Genomic DNA, 21,570 nt, shown 5'->3' with positions numbered 1-21,570 from the left:
CTCCAAAAAAAGAAACCACTCTGGTGGTCCCCTACCATAAATAAACTCTACAACTGAAGGAGGAAACTGCTGCAAAACAAGGCAAAGTCCCAAGACTGGATAAACTCCCTTGTCAGCCTTAACAAAAAGATGAGATCCCGCATCAAATCCTCCAAAGCTAGCTATGAAAACAAAATTGCAATAAATACTAAAGAAAACCAGAAGGCCTTCTATAGTTATGCCAAACATCTAAAAGGCAATGCACATATATGCTTGGAGCTACTACACAATGGCAACTCCTATACTGAGCCAACAGACATTGCCAATATACTGGCTGACAGATTCAATGCCAACTTTACCCCCCCTCTCACCCCCTAAAGGGCCAATCACAATACCTGAGGAATGCCAAGTACCCAATATTATAGCTACACAGGTTAAAGCTGTACTGCCCAAGGACAAGAATACCACTGCCATGGGACCTGACAACATCCCGGGCTGTGTTCTACATGAATTACAAAATGAACTGGCTCATTTCAGGTTTTCTCCCTGCCAAATATCATACTGCTACAGTAATCCCATTCCACAAATGGGGTGCGACTACAGACTCCGGGAACTACTGCCTCATTAGCATGATGAGTCTCGTATGTAAGGCTATGGAGTGCATCATCATGGACCTAATAAATAAGGACATAGGGAATATCCAGACTCTAGACCCTGCGCAGTTCAGATTTGTTAAGGGTAGATCTTGTCTGCTCAACCTAGTAGACTTCTTCAAGTTTGTCACCAGAGCTGTGGACGAAGGCAAGGTAGTTCACACAAGCTACCTCGATCTGGCCAAGGCCTTCAACACAATTCCCCACTCAGGAATCATAGATAAACTCACTAAACTAGGCATCAACCCCTATGTCACAAGGTGGGTTGCAAACTGGCTTACTGATAGAACCTACACTGTGAAAGTAGTGGACTCCAAGTCAGACTACCCACCAGTCACGAGTGGAGTCCCACAGGGATCGGTCCTGGGTCCTCTCCTGTTTGGCATCTACTTTTCTGAAGTCCAGGTCAAAATCAAAGGAGTCACTGACCAAGTTTGCTGACAATTGCAAACTGGGTGCCATTGTTAGCTCTCTAAATGATGTTGACATTCTACAGAAAGGCCTCACAGAGACCAATGACTGGTGTCAGAAACACGGTCTTAAGCTCAATGCCAAAAAATGCATAGTCATTCCCTCTGGGAAGAACACAGTACCCATGAAATACAACATCAATGGTAGTCCACTGAACACCGAAGGTGTCATAAAAGATCTAGGAACACAAGTGGATAGCAACCTATCCTTTGATAATCGCATTGCCACTGTGGTCAGAAAATCCTTCTATGTGGCACATCTCATTTCAAAGGGTTTTCCATCCAGGAAGAAAGAGGTCATTGTCTCTCTCTACTCTTCCCTCATTAGACCAGTTATCGAGTTTAATGCCCCAGTCAGCATGTACCTCACTAGACATATACAACTGGAAAGACCAAAAAAATACCTCACTAAGAGGATCCTAGGGCTTAAACACTTGTCCTATGCAGAAAGACTAAAAAAACCCCAGCTTTTCTCGGTATCATATTGCCTACTTAGAGACGATCTTTGCTTGACCTACAAAGCCATGTCAGACCCAACACTGTTATATATGCTACATCTAAAGAAATCCCAATCCCTCTGTGCCACATGCTCCAGAGACCTCAATCTCAGTACCATAATCAACAGAACTTGCTGAAGGACAGGTTCTTAACCCAGTGACTGCCCATGCTCTGGAATAGACTTCCCTTATATGTCAAGCAGAGCACCTCAATGGCTATCTTCAAGAGAAATCTTGACGAGTGGATGGGAGATAGAAAATTCACCCCAGGGATCATTTCAGTGGCCCTTTTGGACAGAGGCACTGGGAAATAACGTCAGGTGGCATGCTGCCAGGGAATCCTCTGGGCAAAGCATGTAAAGGCCCCAGGGCCATTAGCCTAGTACACTCCTATGAACCTATGAACCTTTACCAAATGAGACACAATATGAAAATATTGGTTGTGAATAGATACAGCTTATATGACAATGACTTAGTATTTACAAGTTTAGCTACTTTATACAGACATTAAAGGTAATTTATTTTGTTTAACATTTGTTTACCGGGAAAGTCCGACTTAAAACAAATCCAAATTTCAGTGGAGGCCTGGGAAGAAATGCTCCAGATGCATGTCTTTGTAACATGGGAGGAAACTGGAGCACCTGGAGAAAACCCACACAAACACAAAGAGGACATGCAGACTCCACATAGAAGGCACCCCAACCAAGAATCAAACTGCAGAGCTCTTGCTGTGAGGTGACAACACAACTGCTGTACCACTGCACCGTCTAACTTTGTTTAATCCAAAAGATTAAAATAAGTTAGTATATTCCAGTAGAGTTGCTCTCGTATAAGTGAGTTACCTCAGTGTAAGCCTATCTACATATATGCTTACATATGGGGCCACATTTAAAAAGACCTGCTCTCATCCTAATGTAGGTGGTCACTTACACTAGAACAAATCTTCTGTATTTGGCTCTAGTTAAGTGTTGTATCACTTGATATAATGTAATGCTGGAGTGGCATGGCATTCTTCTTTTTTTAAATTATTGATATATATGTCTGTCCACTCTTCATACGTGTTTTGCATGTATACAAAATAATGATACAGCAAACATGTACATGTAACAACAGAAGTATGTATGATAAACTGAGGACTGTATGCCACGTAATGTACCTGGTAACGTAATGGAAATAAATGTTGGGCATGCTTTCTCAGTTAAGGCATTCTATTTATATTATTAAGATATGAATATTAGGACATTTAGAATGGTGTTTACTCATTACATTGCACAGGTTATTATGACACTTTTTTATCTTTTGTTAACCAATGTAAACATAAACCTTATGGGCCAGATCTGGTAACCTTTACAGTGGCACTATAATAGTAATGGACTGTAGTATAAGTTGTACAAACATTACATATGTACTGTTTAATACATTTTGATGGTATTACTTACATGTTATATACTCTATTTACAGTTACATTAGTACACATCTGACATGACAATAATAATTAGATGCTACAGATATCTGTCTGTAAGACTGGTTGTGTTATTTGATACCTCAATACATATTGCGAAGCAGCAGGTGTGACAATATAATAAGTATAGAAGTGATTTACAAGCAAATACATATCACTATTGTGTGACTGACTTCCTTTCCAAGCCTTGCATAATGCTTCAATACCAACTATTGAGCATTGTGTGATCTCCAGTTTGTTATACTATGCATATTCATATGACTAACGGCTGTTTTTGTAACATAGCAGCAAAAATTACAGTGTCACATTACATACACAATGTCTGTTTATATACATTAGTAATGAATGTGTATTTCCATGGGTAAATGCATTTATGTGCATGTATCAATGATTGTGCTTTATTTCACATGTGTTTAGCATATGACTATGGCATACATTAAGCAACAAATGTTTTCAATTTTTTATGGATTGTATGTATGCGTGACTTCAGACAAGACATTATGGTTGCATAAGGTTAGAGTATAGTATAACATCACATACATAACAGTTAAAACATATATAATGAGTACTTTATGCCAGAATTTTCTATTATTATTATTATTATTATTATTATTATTATTATTATTATTATTATTATTATTTTATTTATTTTTTTGGTAAGTTAATGCCTATTTTGAATGCATAATATTGTTTCTGTGCTGAAATGTGACACAGCCTGGAACTGTGCCACTTCACATCTTGGATGATGATGATGTGCCCAGCCACTGTCAGATGATTCAGACTCCAGTAACCAGGATTGGAACCATGACAGTGATGATGATGACAATGATGACAGCAGACCAGGACCATTGCTCCTGTAGATCAGTGTAAAAGACATCCCCTACCATGCCAAGTTGAAAACCTTTGGGACGAGACCCAAGATCTAGTAACTGATGTGTTTCAGACACAGACGAGAGACCTGATGTTTACTATTTTTCAGGACATGGTGTGGGCCATGTGCAACTCCTTCCAGGAGACTGCTGAAGAAATCTTTTGTGATGTTTGACCCCAGCTGGGTAGTCCCTCAGGGGTGTAATTATTGTACCTGTGATCCATTTTTGTAATGCTGCCACCATGTTGTTTTCAGTAGTCCATTCTGTACAGCACAGGCAATGTTGTGCACACATCTCATATTGCTGACATGCTTTTTGGATATATGTCATGATGAGCACTGCACATATTGGGTCATATGTAGCATTATCTTGCTGTTGCAGTATGACACACATTAGAAAATGACATATACATTACCATTATCATTTACATGATCATCACATGCTGTCATTAGTGCAGACATTTCTCCAAACAAGCATGGTTGCTATTCCTGGAATCTGAATATGTTTATACTCATATGCATGCAGTGGGGCATATTATTGTTGTAAAAACAAATACCACGGCCAGACTGCAGAGAAACGTTTTAAGATACTTTAATTTAAACGCTTGAAAATAAAAGTAACGTTTTTCGTCCTGTTTACATACAGAAGTTCTTCAGAAAGCTCACACAGTTAAAAATTTTCAAAGTGTAGTATTTATACAATGTTTATAAAAAGCGTACAAATTTTTTATTGACGCTTATCTTCTTAAAGGAATATATGTACATACATAATGACAAAAAGAAAGAGAGACTGGACAACTTCAATTTACGCTGACAACTTTACAAATCCCTTTATATGTATATATATATATATATATATATATATGTATGTGTATATTATGGTTGTGTCAGATATATTCTGGCCTTGTGTATGACAAATATGACTGTCACACTTAGAACAATGCAAGTGAGACACAATTGTTCTGTTTGTGTTGATCATCCATATACTTAGAAAGTGTGATAGCAATTCACATACTACATTATTCCAATTCCTCTCACATAACACAGTGAGGTCACTCAAGTATGTTTATATGCACATTATCTATGTCTATGCATTGGTCCGATTTCTGTGTTGATATTTCCTGTTATATATCTGCTCAAAACATGACGTGTAAAACTGTTAGCACATGGTGTCTTACCAGCATAATAACCATGTGCATGTAGTGTACTGGCAATTATTGTGCCATGTAATAAACAGTTTAATATTACTGTTGTTTCTGAGTACTGTGACAAGTACATCTGCACATGTATCCTTCACATTCTACACTGACATTCAATGATCCATTACTGAATACAGTATGTGTTTGCAATGCTATGTATAGCATCATTAATGACTCCCTTTTTTTGTCTGTATCTTGATTATAGCAGTAACCAGGTTTTCTGAATATAGCTTATATTAAGACATGTAAATACAGGTTAGCAAACATGTCCATTTGTATGCATTTGTAGAACATATGCACTGCTTTACATGGAAGTACATGAGTATGACCCTAACATGACCAACACACAACTGCATTTGTAATACTTACCCAAGTATGTGCATTTAGTCAATTTTGATGTGCTGTACTTGTGTAGACAAGACTGTCCTTTGATTAGCCCTACACATGTACTGTGATATTTATATCACAGACTGTGATTGCGCCACTTGTTGTATTACATTTGCATGACAGTATATATATATATATATATATATATATATATATATATATATATATATATAGATAATGTGATATTCAAACCTACTTTTGTTTTATACCTATAACATTTGCTCTTTAATTGTTGCACATTACTGTGCTTTTTGTGACATTTGTACACAGACATGTTTAATTTAAAACCATCCCCAATGTACAATGCACATCTGTCAGACACTGGCCGTTTGCTTCAATGTACCTTAAGAGGACTTGCAGTCCATTTTGAGGACACGTCCACATTCAATGTATCTCCTTAGCTATACGTATGCTGCTTTATTCTGTGCCTGCTGTCTCTTGCTAGCATTTTGTCACTGATATGGACCTATGTGGTTCATCTCCCTTCCCCTTAGAGCTTTGGCCTATACGTTTCTCATACATTTAGTAATGTTCATCTTCCTGCAATTTATAATCATTGTATTGTCTGTGTACTGGTAAAATATGAAGTTGTTTCACCATGCTGGGTATCATACACATGCAAAGCATATGCACAGAAGATGGTGGCAATTCACTAGATTACGTCAGTGCTTACATTTTACTTGCATGTTGCGCATTACCAAGATATTAGTATGCTTCAAACCTTCTGTACAAGCTTGCATTCCTTAGCTTTTATTCTTCATATATGTATTACCATTTACTTCACATTCCATGTCACTGGTGTGGGTATATGTGATGAACCTTCTTCCTGTTTCATTTCTCTAAGTCTTTTGGGTTTCTAATACCATGATGGGAATGGACCACATTAAATTTATGAAATTAGTATTGTTTCATTCACTGATGTTAGCCAAAAGTCCTAATTGCACTTGTAATTTTCCCAGAATTGATTATTTCTATAATTCATAATGAATTACATGCATTGATAGCTTATGTCAATATGACTGTAGATTCTTTCTTTTTTTTTTTTTGTATGAAAACTGTTGCTCCTACTACTATTGAAACTGCCTGGTTATCTTTTTTCTACATTGCTCTTGTTTCTGTCTGTAAATCTTGATATTTTATGAGTTTGTGTCTCTCTGTATGTGAGGCACTGCCCTATTTGGCATGTACCTCACTAGATACCTACAAAAACTGGAGAGGCTGCAAAAATAGCTCACAAAGAGGATCTTAGGCCTTAAACACTTGTCCTACATGGACAGACTCAAAAAACTCCAACTATTCTCTGTCTCATATCACCTACTTAGAGGCGATCTCTGCTTGACTTACAAAGCCATGTCTGACCGAGCTCTGTTAGAAATGCTACATCTAAAGAAATCCCAATCCCTCCACACTACATGCTCCAGAGACCTCAACCTCATTACCACAAACAACAGAACAAGCTGGAGGGACAGGTCCATAACCCACAGACTGCCCATGCCATGGAATAGACTCCCCATGCATGTCAAGCAGAGTGCCTTACTGGCCCTCATCAAGAGAAATCTTGATGAGTGGATGGGAAATAGAAAATTCACCCCAGGGATCACTCCAGTGGCTCTACTTGACAGAGGCACTGGGAACTAAGGTCGGGTGGCACTATGCCAGGATAATCCTATGGGCTAGGCTTGTAAAGGCTCCAGGGCCATTAGCCTAGTACACACCTATGAACCTATGAGCCTATGTGGATCCCATTTCTCCTGTGTTGGTGGTGTGCATACTTATCAGTTTATTACACAGCCACATTACTTTTTTGCTAGAATATTGCTGTTTGACACAGTGCTTAGTTATTTGCCTATCGCACGCAGCGTTTGATGTTTGAGTCTGCTTCTACATTTCCTTGCCTATATTTGATCATGCTTGCTGTTGATTGGCTTACAGTTGCAGTGCTGACAGTGTAGTGAATGATGGTGTTTGTTGCCCATTGTGTACTGCAATGACAGCACTCCCATTTATTCTTCACTGACACACAAACAGACCTACCATCAGTCATACTCCTTTTGGTATAACTATCACACAGTTTGCAACATCTCAGTACTGCTTAGTACATTGGTACATATGTATGTTTAGGTGCACCATGGCTGGTAAGTACGCCTACCCTGTTTGTCATTTTTCCTTCACCCATGCTATATAGTTTGTATGTGTGCTGTCTGTGTACCTTACTTATCCTTTATGTATATTATCAACCTTTGTCTTTCATGTCTTGTGATATTTGCTATATGTTTGTACCCACCCATTTCCACACATCCTCCTTCATGTCTTTTCCATTCCCTCTATTCTCCAAAACAAAATAAATTAATAAATAAAAACAATTCGGCCTATCCCCACCAAAAAGTAGTTCCTCGTCCTTCTGCCTCTCCCTCTGACCTTCCTATTCCATCATCCCTCTTGTGTGCCCTTCTTCTTCACCTTCATCGCATACCTGCTTTTCTATTGCCCTATTTTCTTAAATGTGTGCATCACTTGTGTTCTCCACACATGTCCAACATCCATTGTAATCTTCTGTTAGCCATGGCAATGTGGCTGTGAATGATATCCAACTTCATTCATTATTTATTTTAATTAGAAATGTTGAGGATTACTTTGGAATCTACAGAAAATGATGGGTGTATTTATATGGGTCTATGTCAGATTATCGAAGTTCCAAAACTTTGAAATTCATATGGTTGACAACATATGATCAAGTTTTGGAATTTAAGCATTTAAAAAAAAAATAGCACTACATTGATGAAAAAGGGCAAATTTCCCATTATGCAATGTACCGCGATCTCCTTTCAAACCATTCGAAGTTCCAAAACTTCAAATATATGATCCCGACCATATGAATTTCGAGAAACTTTGATAATCTGATAGGGACCCATTTATTTGTGTCCTTATATGTTTTACGATGATATCTGTAATAGCTTGTGGATATTTATCACTTTGTGATTATTGCTGATGCACATTTGTTTTCAGCTAGTAATTTAAACATATTACTGGCAGGTTCTGTTGAGCTTGCATAACTTCCATAACCGAATGTACAGCAACTACAAACAACCAAACAATCCAAAAAATCCGCTCTGTAGTAGCAATAAAGGCTGTCCTCCGCTTTATATATTACAAAGAATGAGCGACACTCAATGAATAGTAAACCACTTTAATGCTCAAAAAAGACATCACAAACAGATTTAGTGCACTTTCATCTCACCCACTGAGACTTCATCAGAATCATCTGTTATTCTTAAAACATCCATTTTTAAAATAACCTTCCACTCCATTCTATTGGCTCCCATTCGCCCTTAGTAAATTGATAAATTAAGTAGGTGTTAAAAACAATACAATAAGAAATTTCAATGTGGCATAGTCCATAATTCGTCTATACAATTTATGTAAAAAAAATATATATATTTATATATATATATATATATATATATATATATATATATATATATATATATATTTTGATTATAAAAAATATATATATAGAAATAAATAAATAAATAAATAAGGCTAGTTGAACACACATATGGAAACTAAAAACACATAATGAATACAATTGAATTAAAAGCTTCTAAAAACCTTGTACAATTATAATACTGTAAACTACAAGTCATCACTAAAAATACATTGTATACTATATTGTTAAAACCACAGTATAAAATAGCTGACTATCTTGTCAAAAGTGCAAAAGTGCATATGTATGTGTAAAATACCATAGTCATAAACCATATTAAATATGTAAGAACAATTTAAAAATCTGTTTCAATACCTGAAATGTTATTCTAATAGAATGAATATATAGTGTATACAAAAAAGTTGGCATACTTGTAGTATAAGCCAAAGACCAATTTGCAAAATTAAAAAAACTTCCATAGACATAAATGGGTAATGCAAATATATTACATTTTAGACCAGCTTTCCTTGAATATGTTTTTATCATGACTGATTGTGATTGTGCTGACGTCACAGGTTATTTGTTATGTCTGCATTGTGCTGAGGTATTCTCCATAGATTGGGACATATATGCATATGACTTGGCTTGCTGCAAATCTTGTGTGGAACTTATTGCAATCTGCAGAGTTCCAAGAAGTTTTTGAAATATGGCCCCTACATGTTTCTGGTTGCCATCATGATCATATTGAAAGATATTTACCTTATAATGAGTTCCTTAGAGTTTGTATTTCTTGGTCTGATCTTTTTTTTTTTAAGTCTAGTTAGTAACAAGGAAATATTTAGTTCCTGGTTACAGTCCAGATTGTTGTTGTTTGTCTTTTGGCTTTTTCATGGTAAGGGGTCGCCACAGTGAAACTTTGGTCCGCTAATGATTGGCAGTAGATTTTTTTTTTCTTTTTATGAAACACCAAGGTGCCAGCTCGACGCAAGACCTTCAATAAAGGCACGCCCATTTACGCACGCATGTCTTTCGAATGCTACCCAACCACGGGGAGAACATGCAGACTCCACACAGAAGGCACTCCCAAGCCAAGCCGAGAATTGAATGGGAGAACCTCTTGCTGTGAGGTAACAACGCTATACAAAAACTAGTGAGATATCCATATTAGACAGAAATGTTTTACTCATAGACACTATAAATGTGAATTGCAACTTGGATATTTATATATACATTTTGGATAGCAGCAAGGTGAGTATGATAGGTCTGAAAAAAATCTGCAGAATGTAATAATTTTACAGAGTCCTTGATTTCACATGTTAAAATACAGGAAATAAATTACAAATGGCTTTGAACCTAAAAAAAAGTATCTTAAATCAGTGTCAGTGGATCATAAGATGGGGGAAAACATTAAAGATTATATAGTCTTTAGCCATTATGTTGCCACATCTCAACATTTAGAAACAGGACTACAGCAACACAAGAATGCATTCCCTTGTGGATCGAACTATGATTGTTATGCAGTGTTTAGGCAATTCCATATTATCAATGATAAAAAAGTCTCAAAGCTACAACATTTTTGTGATACTAGTGGAATTTTATATGAGGTAATGTACCCCTGTGGTTTGGTTTCCACAGGACAAACAAGCAGATAGTTTAATTCCAGCTTTCATGAGCGCATTCATGATACTAAACATAAGGCACTAGCTCTGTTGCTTTATATGTGTTCATAACATAATAGTGATGCTAAATTATTGGAGGCTACAATTTCACAAAAAAGAAAAAAAAAACAATCAAAATGAAAGAGGAGGATGGAATATTAAAGATTATTGTATAAAGAGACAGTATTTATTCTGAATTTTGTTACACTGCAACCATAAGAACTTAACAATGAATATATTTGAAAGTCTGTGATGCTTTAATATCTTATTGGTTCATTTTAATTGTCTTAATTGCATCTTTTTTTTTCTTCTTTTTGGGTATTTTTAATGTGTTGCATTTTTAAATCTTCACAGAGTTGAACTCCAAAGGCATTTTATTATTAAATAAATTACATTCCCTTGTAAAACAATTGCAGCCTGATGAATTTGAAAGCGGTTTTTGCTTAGGGTAGCATACTATTCCATGTTCTTTCTCCAATCCTAATTTGAATTAAAAGGACCCTGTGAGTTCACAAGCTGCATAGAATAATAAGATATCCAAGAGTGCTTCACCTGTTTCACAAATAGAATCAGACTCTCAAAGTTGCTGGACTTAAAAATTTTATACAACCACTCAAATAAATGGGCACTCCCCATGCATGATAGAACTGTTATTGGAGGGAGTACAAAGAATCCTCAATTTTGTCATTGCAAATACCTTGGAACAGCTAGTTGATACCCCCACAAGAAGTGATAATATCTTGGACTTTGTATTAACCAACATGAGTAATGACTGCAGCACCCCTGCAGTATCATCCTCCCTAGTAAGATCCGACCATAAGGTGATCACTTTGAAAGTCACCATCTCCCCCAACCCCTCTCTAGCTAGGGTCAAACAAAAAACTTCTCCAAAGCTAATTACAGCCTAGGGATAGTATAAACAGCTTCACAGCCCCTTACCACTCTCTATGAACTGGCAATAGTATCCAAAACTACACCAAAGCACTATACAAGCATTTATATAGATGTATGGAATCAGGAATACCCGATAGGGCTAAATCATCCTCTGCAAGGAAGAGTAAACCTGTCTGGTAGACATCTGCAATAAATAAACTCTATAACAAAAGGAAAAAATTGCTGTCCAGGACCAAGAAGGAGCAGGTGCCCAATTGGAAGCAATCTCTCCAAAGCCTGAACAAGCAATTAAGAGAACTAGTGAAATCCTCCAAAACAAACTTTGAGTCCAAATTGCCCACATCTACTACAGACAATGATAAGACTTCTTCCCATATGTCTGCAATCTCAAAGGAAGCACCCAGATCTGCTCAAAATTGGTGGTCAAGGGCACCACATATACAAATGCCGTAGATATAACAAACTTGCTGGCTGACCGATTCAGCAAAAACTTCACCCCTGTGTCCCCCCATCAGTAAATCAGGACATCTTCAGTACCTGCCCCCTTCCCCTCACATCTAGGGAACTGGTCATCACTGCTCTCTCAAAGGCAAAAAATGCAGCCTCCATGGCACCCAAAAACATCCCAGACTGCATCCTACATGAACTCAGGCAGGAACTTGCATCACCATTAGGTGCCCTATTCAATCAAAGCCTGAGTACCAGCTTCATCCAGCTGAGTGGAGGACAGCCATTGTCATCCCTTTGCACAAAGGTGGAGTGTCTACCGATTTGGGAAATTATAGACCCATCAGCTTAACTAGCCTGATCTGCAAGGCCATGGAATAGATGATCATGGACCTCATTAACAAGGACATTAGCAACCTCCAAACACTCAATCCCACACAGTTTAGCTACATCAAGGGAAGGTCATGTTTGTTAAATTTGGCCAGCTTCTTTGAGGCATTCACCAAAGCCATGGACGAGGGGAAGATGGTGCACACTGCCTACCTTGACTTGGCCAAAGCCTTCAACACTATTCCCCACTCAGGCATAATAGATAAACTCTCTCAACTAGCCATCAATCCATAGGTTACCAGATGGGCAGCTAATTGGCTCATTGATAGAACCCACCTAATCAAAATAGGGGAAGCCACTTCAAGCAATAGACTCGTAATGAGTGGCATACCCCAGGGTTCAGTCTTGGGGCCTCTGTTATTTGGGATATACTTTTCTGAGATGCAGGCCAAAACCAGTGGGCTATGGCTGACCAAGTTTGCAGATGACAGCAAGATGAGCATGTCATCAATTCCCCTAGTGATGTGGACATCCTCCAAGAGGGTCTCACCCAAACAAATGACTGGTGCCACAAACATGGCCTCAAGCTGAATAACAAAAAAATGCATCATAATCCCCTTTGGGGAGAGTGATGTTCCCACAAATTATCATGTTAATAACAATGTCCTAAGCGTGCAATCAGTCGTGAGGGATTTGGGCACCTAGGTTGATAGCAACCTGACTTTTGACCATTATGTTTTTTCCGTTGTACAAAAAGCTTCCTGCATGGTCCACCTCATAAGTAAAGGTATTTCATCCAGGGACAATGAGGTCATAACATCCATATCCCTGTATTCTTCCCTTATAAGGCCCATTATTGAGTACAATGTCCCATTCAGCATGTACCTCGCAAAGCACATGTAGCAGCTGGAGAGACCACAGAGGTTCCTCACCAGGAGAATCCAGCACCTTAAAAATCTACCATACACAGATAGGCTTAAAGCCCTATGCCTTTACTTAGTTTCATACAGACTCCTCAGAGGTGATCTCGGACCCCGCCATGATGGGACTGCTGGATATCTCCAAGTTAAGCTCCCCTCAAGTAACCTGCATGCACAGCCTCAACTTGGTCTGTGACATCAATAGGACTTGTTGGCAGGACAGATTTGTATCCCAGAGACTCCCCCATCTGTGGAAAAGACTCCCTCTCCATATCAAGCAGAGTACCTTTTTTATCCCTTTTTAAGTGCAACCTGGATAACTGGATGGGAAATAGAAAATACATCTCTGGGATTCCACCCATGTCCCCTTTGGACAGGGACATTGGGTGCTGATTTGTCTAATCATGGGCTAAACTCTTGGCTAGGCTTATATCAGCCTCAGGGCCAATAGCCTAGTAACTTCCTGTAATCCTATGGTCCTCTACACATTGGAAAGTCCAGTAGCCACATCTGTCAAATGCAACCTATTTCACACAGCATTCTGATGCTGGCATTCATTTTCATCTGTGTTTCAGTACTCTAAATTGTTATTTGACAACTCTGGTTTGTATTCATTCACTGGGTCACTAATATAGGCAATGAGACAGACACTAGCCAAATTACAAAAAAAAAAAAAAAAAAACATAAAAATACAAAATAAAAAAAAAAAACAGATTTAGGCTTCAAGGTACTACAGTCTGTTGAACAGACCAGTTGCATAGGGCAGTTTGTTGAACAGACTAATAGCAAAATGGGCTTCCAGTTGGTGTGCTTTTGGCCCATTTGTCAAGTTGCAGTATGCTATTGATCATTTCAGCAGACAAGTAGGACGCCACTGCTAGAAAAATAGACCAACAGCACAGAGTACGTCTAGCTGTCTATGCTATTGGTCTGTTTTTATTAGTTGCAGTATATTATTCATCTATTCAGAAGACCAGTGGCACAGAGCAGCTAAAAAAGTGGACCAAAAGCACAGTGCAGTAGCTAGAATTTCACATTGTCTTTTTTAAAGGCAGAATTTCAAGTTCTAATTGAGTTGTTTTAGATTCACTTAAGCAGTTTTGACTGATATTGTAGCTGCTTAAATGAACAAGTTTAGTATGTTTCTGCGGTGGTGGTGCTGCGGTAGAGTTGTCGCCTCATAGCAAGATGTTGACCCGTTCGATTCTCAGCTAGAGCGTCTTCTGTGTGGAGGCATACATGAATGGGGTGTGCCTTCATTGAAGGTTGTGTGTCAGGGCTGGTAACCCAGTATGTAAAAATCCACTACCAATCATTAGCGGACCGGAGTTCCGCTGTGGCGACCCCTAACCGGGAAAAGCCGAAAGACACAAACAAGTATGTTTCTGTCTGAGAATTCCAGGAACTGTAACAAGGAGCTAGTATGAAACATTTGTTAAAGTCCTACACAGTCATTTTCCCCTTTAAGTCTGAAAGACCTTTTTTTCTAACTTTATGTTGAGTGGGGCACTCAATTACTTGGCTACCGGCTATGATTTGTAAAGACATACACTATGATTTTTAAATTTTAGGGGTTCAGCGGTATACCAGTAGCCTATATTTTCAGTGGCAAGCATATTGATAGAGCTGTACTATAGACTATGCCTGGGGAATAGTGTATCATACACGACAGTAATTTTGTTCATAAGTTGTTCCCTCCATCAAAGACAATGCTTCAAACCTACTTCATAAATGAACTTTGGCAAAATTTCATTATCAAAGCTCCACAGCATGCCCTTCCACTTGTTTCAGATATGATATTACATGTAGAAGAAACATTTTCACTAGTCTATACTCCTCCAACATGCAGGAAGTGCAGTGATTGCAACCAGTTTTGGAAATGATTAATGACATCTGTATGCAGAACTGGTACTGCATGCAAGCTAGATTCTTACAGCACCTGCTCTGATGTACAGGTAAAGCTGCGAGGACATCCAGGTTCTAGTAAATTTAGCAGTTATGCTGCAGACTTAACATTCATTGGGTTATATCAGTTATAGGTAATGATATTAATTTAAAAAGAATGCTTCAGATAATCAAATGAATTTACTAACCTTTTACTGGCATAGCAACATGTGAAAAACACACCACACATTACATCATCTACATAAGCTACCCCCATGCTGAATAGGTCAAACTAATATGGTTATATCAAAAACAATCTCATCTATACCGGTGACAAACCAGTATACCGTAGTGCTACTGAAAAAGTATTTCCAATGTGAATTATACAGGTGATAGATGCAGTATGTTGAAAGTATGCTATAATAAACATGTGTACGCTAAGATGAGATTACATAATTTTAACTCAGATAGCTGGTATTTTATGAATATTATTGTATCTGGGTGAGAAAGACTTGTGGGTAATATGAAAATCAATGCCAGTAACATCACCAAGCTATGTATCAGTAAACAACCCATTATTATCTCTCAATCTGGGTGTTCATAGGTTCATAGGTGTGTACAAGGCTAATGGCTCTGGGGCCTTTACACATAGCCGTAAGATTACCCTGGCATAGTGCCACCCAACCTTAGTTCCCAGTGCCTCTTTTGAGTAGAGCCACTGGAGCTATCCCCAAGGTGAATTTTCTGTTTCCCATCCACTCATCAAGATTTCTCTTGAAGAGGGTCAGCAAGGTGCTCTACTTGACATGTATGGGAAGTCTGTTCTGTAGCATGGACAGTCTCTGGGTTATGAACCTGTCCCTCCAGCATGTTCTGTTAATTGTGGTAATGAGGTTGAGGTCTCTGGAGTGTGCAGTGTGGAGGGCTTGAGATTTCTTTAGATGTAGCATTTCTAACAGAGCTGGGTCAGACATGGCTTTCTAACTCATGCAGAGATCGCCTCTAAGTAGGTGATATGAGACAGAAAATTGTTGGGGTTTTTTGAGTCTGTCCATATAGGACAAGTGCTTAAGGCCAAGGATCCTCTTTGTGAGGTACTTTTGCACCCTCTCCAGTTGTTGCAGGTGTCTAGTGAGGTACATACCAAATGGGGCATTGTACTTGATGACTGGCCTAATGAGGGAAAAGTAGAGGAAGACAATGACCTCTTTCTTCCTGGATGCAAAATCCTTATAATGAGATGTGCCACATAGAAGGACTTTCTGACCACAGTGGCAATGTGGTGATCAAAAGAGAGGTTGCTGTCAACCTGTGTTCCCAGTTCTCTTATAACGCCTTCTATGTTCATTGGAGTATCATCACTGTTGTAATTCATGGGAACTGGGTTTTTCCCAAAGGGGATGACGACACGTTTTTTGGTATTGAGCTTAAGGCCATGGTTCTGACACCAGTCGCTGGTCTCAGTGAGGCCATTCTGTATGATGTCAACATCACTTGTGGAGTTAATAATAGCTCCCAACTTGCAATCATCTGTGAACTTTGTCAGTCAGAGTCCCTTCGTGTTGGCCTGGACTTTAGAGAAGTAGATAGCAAACAGGAGAGGACCCAGGACCGAACACTGAGAGACTCCACTCCTGACTAGTCAGCAGTCTGACTTGGAGTCAGCTACTTTCACACTGTAGGTTCTATCTGTGATACAGTTTGCAACCCACCTAGTGATACAGGGGCGATGCCAAGCTTAGTGAGTTTTTCTATGATTCCTGAGTGGGGAATGGTATCAAAAGCCTTGGCCAGATCAAGGTAGGCTGTATGAACCACCTTGCCTCCATCCACACCTCTGGTAACTGACTCAAAGAAGTCAACCAAGTTGAGCAGGCATGATCTACCCTTCACGAAACTAAACTGTGTGGGATCCAGAGTTTGGAGATTCCCTATATCCTTGTTTATTAGGTCCGTGATGATGCATTCCATAGCTTTGCATATCAGACTCGTCAGGTTAATGGGGCGATAGTTCCCAGGGTCTGTAGTCACTCCTCCTTTGTGGAGTGGGATGACTGTAGCAGTGTGCCATTTGGTAGGGACAAAGCCTGAGGTGAGGCTGTGATTGAACAGGACACACAGGTGAGGTGCCACTTCACTCTGTTGTTCATGTAGAACACGACCAGGGATATTGCCAGATCCCATAGAAGCTGTACTCTTGGCCTTGGACAGTGCTGTTCTAACCTGTGCAGCAGTAATACTGGGTGCCTGGCAATATACTGATATTGTGATTGTTCCTTTGGGGGGGTACATTTGACACTGGATCTGTCAGCCAGTATACTGGCAAAATCTGTTGGCTCAGTATAGAAGGTACCATTGCGCAATAGCTCAGAGCAAATCTGGGTATTGCCGTGGAGATTCTTTACATAACTATAGAAGGCCTTGTGGTTGTCTTTACTGCCTGCTGCAATTCTGTTTTCATAGCTAGCTTTAGAGGATTTGATGAGGGATCTCAACTTTTTGTTGAGGCTGATAAATTAGTTTTTCCAGTCTTGGGACTTCATGTTATTCTGCATCTGTTTCCTCCTACTGTTGTAGAGTTTGTTTATGGCAGGGGATCACTAGTATGGCTTCATTTTTTTGGGAGAAGAGCATCTTGGTTCTATTGGGTATGATAAGATCCATCCATTTGTGTACGTGTTCGTACAGTGCATTGGTGTATGATTCTGCGGTCATGCAACTATTCTCAATTTGCATAGGTACTGTAAAGTTAGCCACCTCTGTTTTTAGGAACCCAAAGTTAGCTTTGGAGAAGTTTTGCATGGTGGTTACCTTTGCTGTGGGGGTGGGAGTGATATGAATTTCCAAGGTGATTAGTTTGTGGTCGGATCTAACCAGGGAGGTGCTGAATATTGGTGTAGAGCAACGGTCGCCCATGTTAGCAATGACCAGGTCAAGGATGTTGCTACCTCTATTGGGGGTAAGAACAAGCTGGTCCAGGGCATTGGAATTAATGAATTCCAGGAAACGTTGGGCAAGTGTATTGGTGCATGAGTAGTTTACTCAGTTAATGGAGGAGTAGTTGAAGTCGCCTAGTAAGAGAGTGTTAGGCTGAACCATAATATTCTCCAGGGTGCTTAAGAACGTGGAGTGCGAGTCTTGGAACATGGTTGGGTCCTATAGTAGGCTATGACCTGAATCGCTGTCTTATCCAGTGTTGGCTGTACCTGAAATATCTCTGATGCATTATGTTGGGCTACCATTCTGGAAGTGTTCACATCCTTTATGAATATGGAAACACCACTGCCTTTGGAGCTTCGGTTCAAGTTCTGGGGCTGAAAGGTGTGGAATGAGTTATAGCCTGGTAGTGCAGTGGTCCTTTCTGCTGCCTTGTACCAGGTCTCTGTTACAGCACAAATGTCGATGTTCTCCATTTTTAGGAGTGCTTCATGTGAGTACATTTTGAGATTTAGACTGCTAGCATTGAGCAGCATAACCCTCAGATTACATTTATTTGTAGCTGTTCCGATGGTAATTTGGTCTTTGGAACACCACCTAAAAACGGCACTATAGGGGTGGCAAGAGCCTTGGCCGGTATCTGGAGGCCCAGAGGTGACAGATGCAAGCCATCTCTGGCAAAGCATTGAGGTCTATCAGTCATGTCATCCCATGCAGACAGATACTGGATCCCCTTAGAATAACACCGTAAACTTAGCCAATTGTTGAAATCAGTCATTTACTGCTTGTACTGTGGTATCATTCTGGGTGATGGTAGGATACTACTCAGAGCTAGGTCATACCCGCCTGGGCTACATAACCCAAGAGGTCCTCCATGTCTCTTTTCATGTAGTCCAGCGATGTACATCTCAGGTCATTCACACCCACATGTGCAATAACAGAGTCATATTTGTACCTGTTGTTGAGGGAACTGAGAGCGTGTGTTATGTGGCAGATTATGGCACCTGACAGGCAGCGAACTGTTACTTTCTCCTTATTCAGCCTAGTCAGTGGGACATCAGTGTGCCTTACTATTGAGTCACCTATGACTAGTGTGTCGGGAATGCTGTTTTGCCTTAGGGTCTTTGGTTGAGTGGCACACTGTGTTAGTTTGTCTCTTTTATATATCTAGATTATTTTTGCTTACATGTCATCAAGATATTTTATTACATCACTACTTCCCATAAACCACTTTACAAAATCCTCTTTAGAATCCCCTCTAGACCTAGAGGTCAGGAATCTCGCTCCTTCCAGAGCTTTGGTCATTATATGGACCCACCAGCAGATGCTCCCCGTTACTTGCTATGGAGAATTGACACTCCTTGGTTTGCCTACCTGCTTCAGATTTAACTCTGCATTTCTTTCTTATTCTCTCGCTCTCTCTCCTTCACTCTCCCTCTTGTTTGCCTTCCAGTCTGCCTCAGACCAAGAAGCACTTCTTATGGCAAGAACATCAGCAACTAGTACATAAATAGATACGACACTACAACAAGTGAAGTCATCATCAGTCACTTTACCTGTGAGTGTGTGTGTGTGTGTGTGTGTGTGTGTGTGTGTGTGTGTGTGTGTGTGTGTGTGTGTGTGTGTGTGTGTGTGTGTCTGGTTTACTATCATTTGATTAAAGTGTACTTGACTGAAAATTACGTTTGAAAGAATTTCACTGAAAAACCATTGCCTGAAAACCCACCTGACTGAAATCCATTTCACTGAAAACCCAAATAACTGAAACCAATTTCACTGTAAACCGAGTTGACTGAAGCATTTTCAGTGAATCACAAATCATTGAAAATGTTCAGCATAATCAAATACAATATAAAATGGTGTTTTTCAGTGCGGATAGCCCCCCTGCACCCACCATGTGAGGGGAAGAGGCTTTGCCCTCTTAATTATATGTAATAAGTCCATGGTCACACAATCGCTTGAAAAAAGTAAAAAAAAAACACCATACACAGAGAATCAGTGTTAGTGCATAAACACTGATTCACTGTGTGTGGTGTGTTTTCTTTTTTCAAATGGTTGTGTGACCGTTGACTTAGTATATATTATTAAGAGGGGTGTGAAGGGTGCAGGGAGAGCAGGGGGGCTTGGCCCCATGCAAAAACACAATTTTATGTTGTATTTTCTTAAGTATTTTTAATGATTTGTGATTCAATGAAATGGGTTTTCAGTCAATTGCTTTTCAGTCAGATGAATTTTCAGTCAGTTTTCAGTCAAATTGTTTCAAACATTTGATTTTCATTCAAGTATAATTCAATTATTTAACAGTAAACTTTGTGTGAATGTGTGTGCATCTGTGCATGTGTGCATGTGTGCATCTGTAGGGGATCCTTACCCGAAAGGTAAATGGCCGAGCATACTGGCGAAAGTGCATTTCTACCGAAAATGCACTTTTGTGAAAGAGAAGTAAAAAAAAAAACTGTAAAAAAAACGGCAACTGAGCGATGGGGGGTTTTGCTTAGATTGCGGTACAGTGGGGATAAGGGAATATTCCCTTTTCCCCACTGTAGTGCGATCTCAGAGTGAGGGTGCAGGTGGGCTTGCCCCCCTGCATAAACGTGATGACTGTTATTTTATTTTTTTGTTTTTTATGGGGGGTTTTTTTGTTTGTTTCTCTTTCGCGAAAGTGCATTTTCGGTAGAAATGTGCTTTCGCGAAAGTGTGCTCAGCTGTTTACGTTTTGAGTAAATGTGATTTTGAGCAATAGTCCTAGATCCATCTGTAGATAGGAAGATTTATAGATTTAATTATAGACATATATATCAATATCGATATAGATATCAATATAGATACAGATATAGTATATATATATCTATATATATATATATATATATATATATATATATATATATATATATATGGCACAGAGTGACCCATCAGTTTTCTATTTGAGCATTAGCGGCAGAAAAGCATCAGAAGCCACAGATAACAGAAGAACAGTTCAAGCTATACTCGGTTAATATTTAATGTAATACCACCTTTCTGTAGACCTATTAGAAATGGTAGGTGAAGGAATAATCAAGTAAACAAGATGCTGTAAAGGGAACTAAGTGATTAAACCCACAGTCCACAGTCAGAAATAGTTTCATTCAGAAAGCAACAGAATTTAAAGCAAAATCATATTCAAAGAGTAGTAACAAAGCACAATATAGCATATGATCATTGTTCATATTTTATCTTTGCTAAGCAACACGATTAATGTGACATATAGCCGGAAAAGTAAAAAGCTGTCTCAACACAAAAATAAATATTGCCCACTACCCATAGGCCAACATACCATTTTAAAATCACCAAAAGATCACTGTTAATTTATACGTACCAACTGCCTCATAAAATACTACTTTATGTACTGCATATATGTAAACACTGTTGTTACATTTCAGTATAAGTGCAGATTATATACAGCATAAGCAAATGCTTGCCCACTTTCCAATCGGTCTTTTAGGTTTATAGGTTCATAGGTGTATACTAGGCTAATGACCACTGCGGCTTTTATAAGCCTAGCCAAGCAATGCAAATGTA

Source organism: Protopterus annectens, chromosome 5.part0 (genome assembly GCF_019279795.1).
Source record: "Protopterus annectens isolate FY-2018-M chromosome 5.part0, PAN1.0, whole genome shotgun sequence".
In the NCBI taxonomy this organism is placed as follows: Eukaryota; Metazoa; Chordata; order Ceratodontiformes; family Protopteridae; genus Protopterus; species Protopterus annectens.
The sequence above is the reverse complement of the archived record's forward strand: the minus strand, read 5'-3'. Positions refer to the sequence as shown.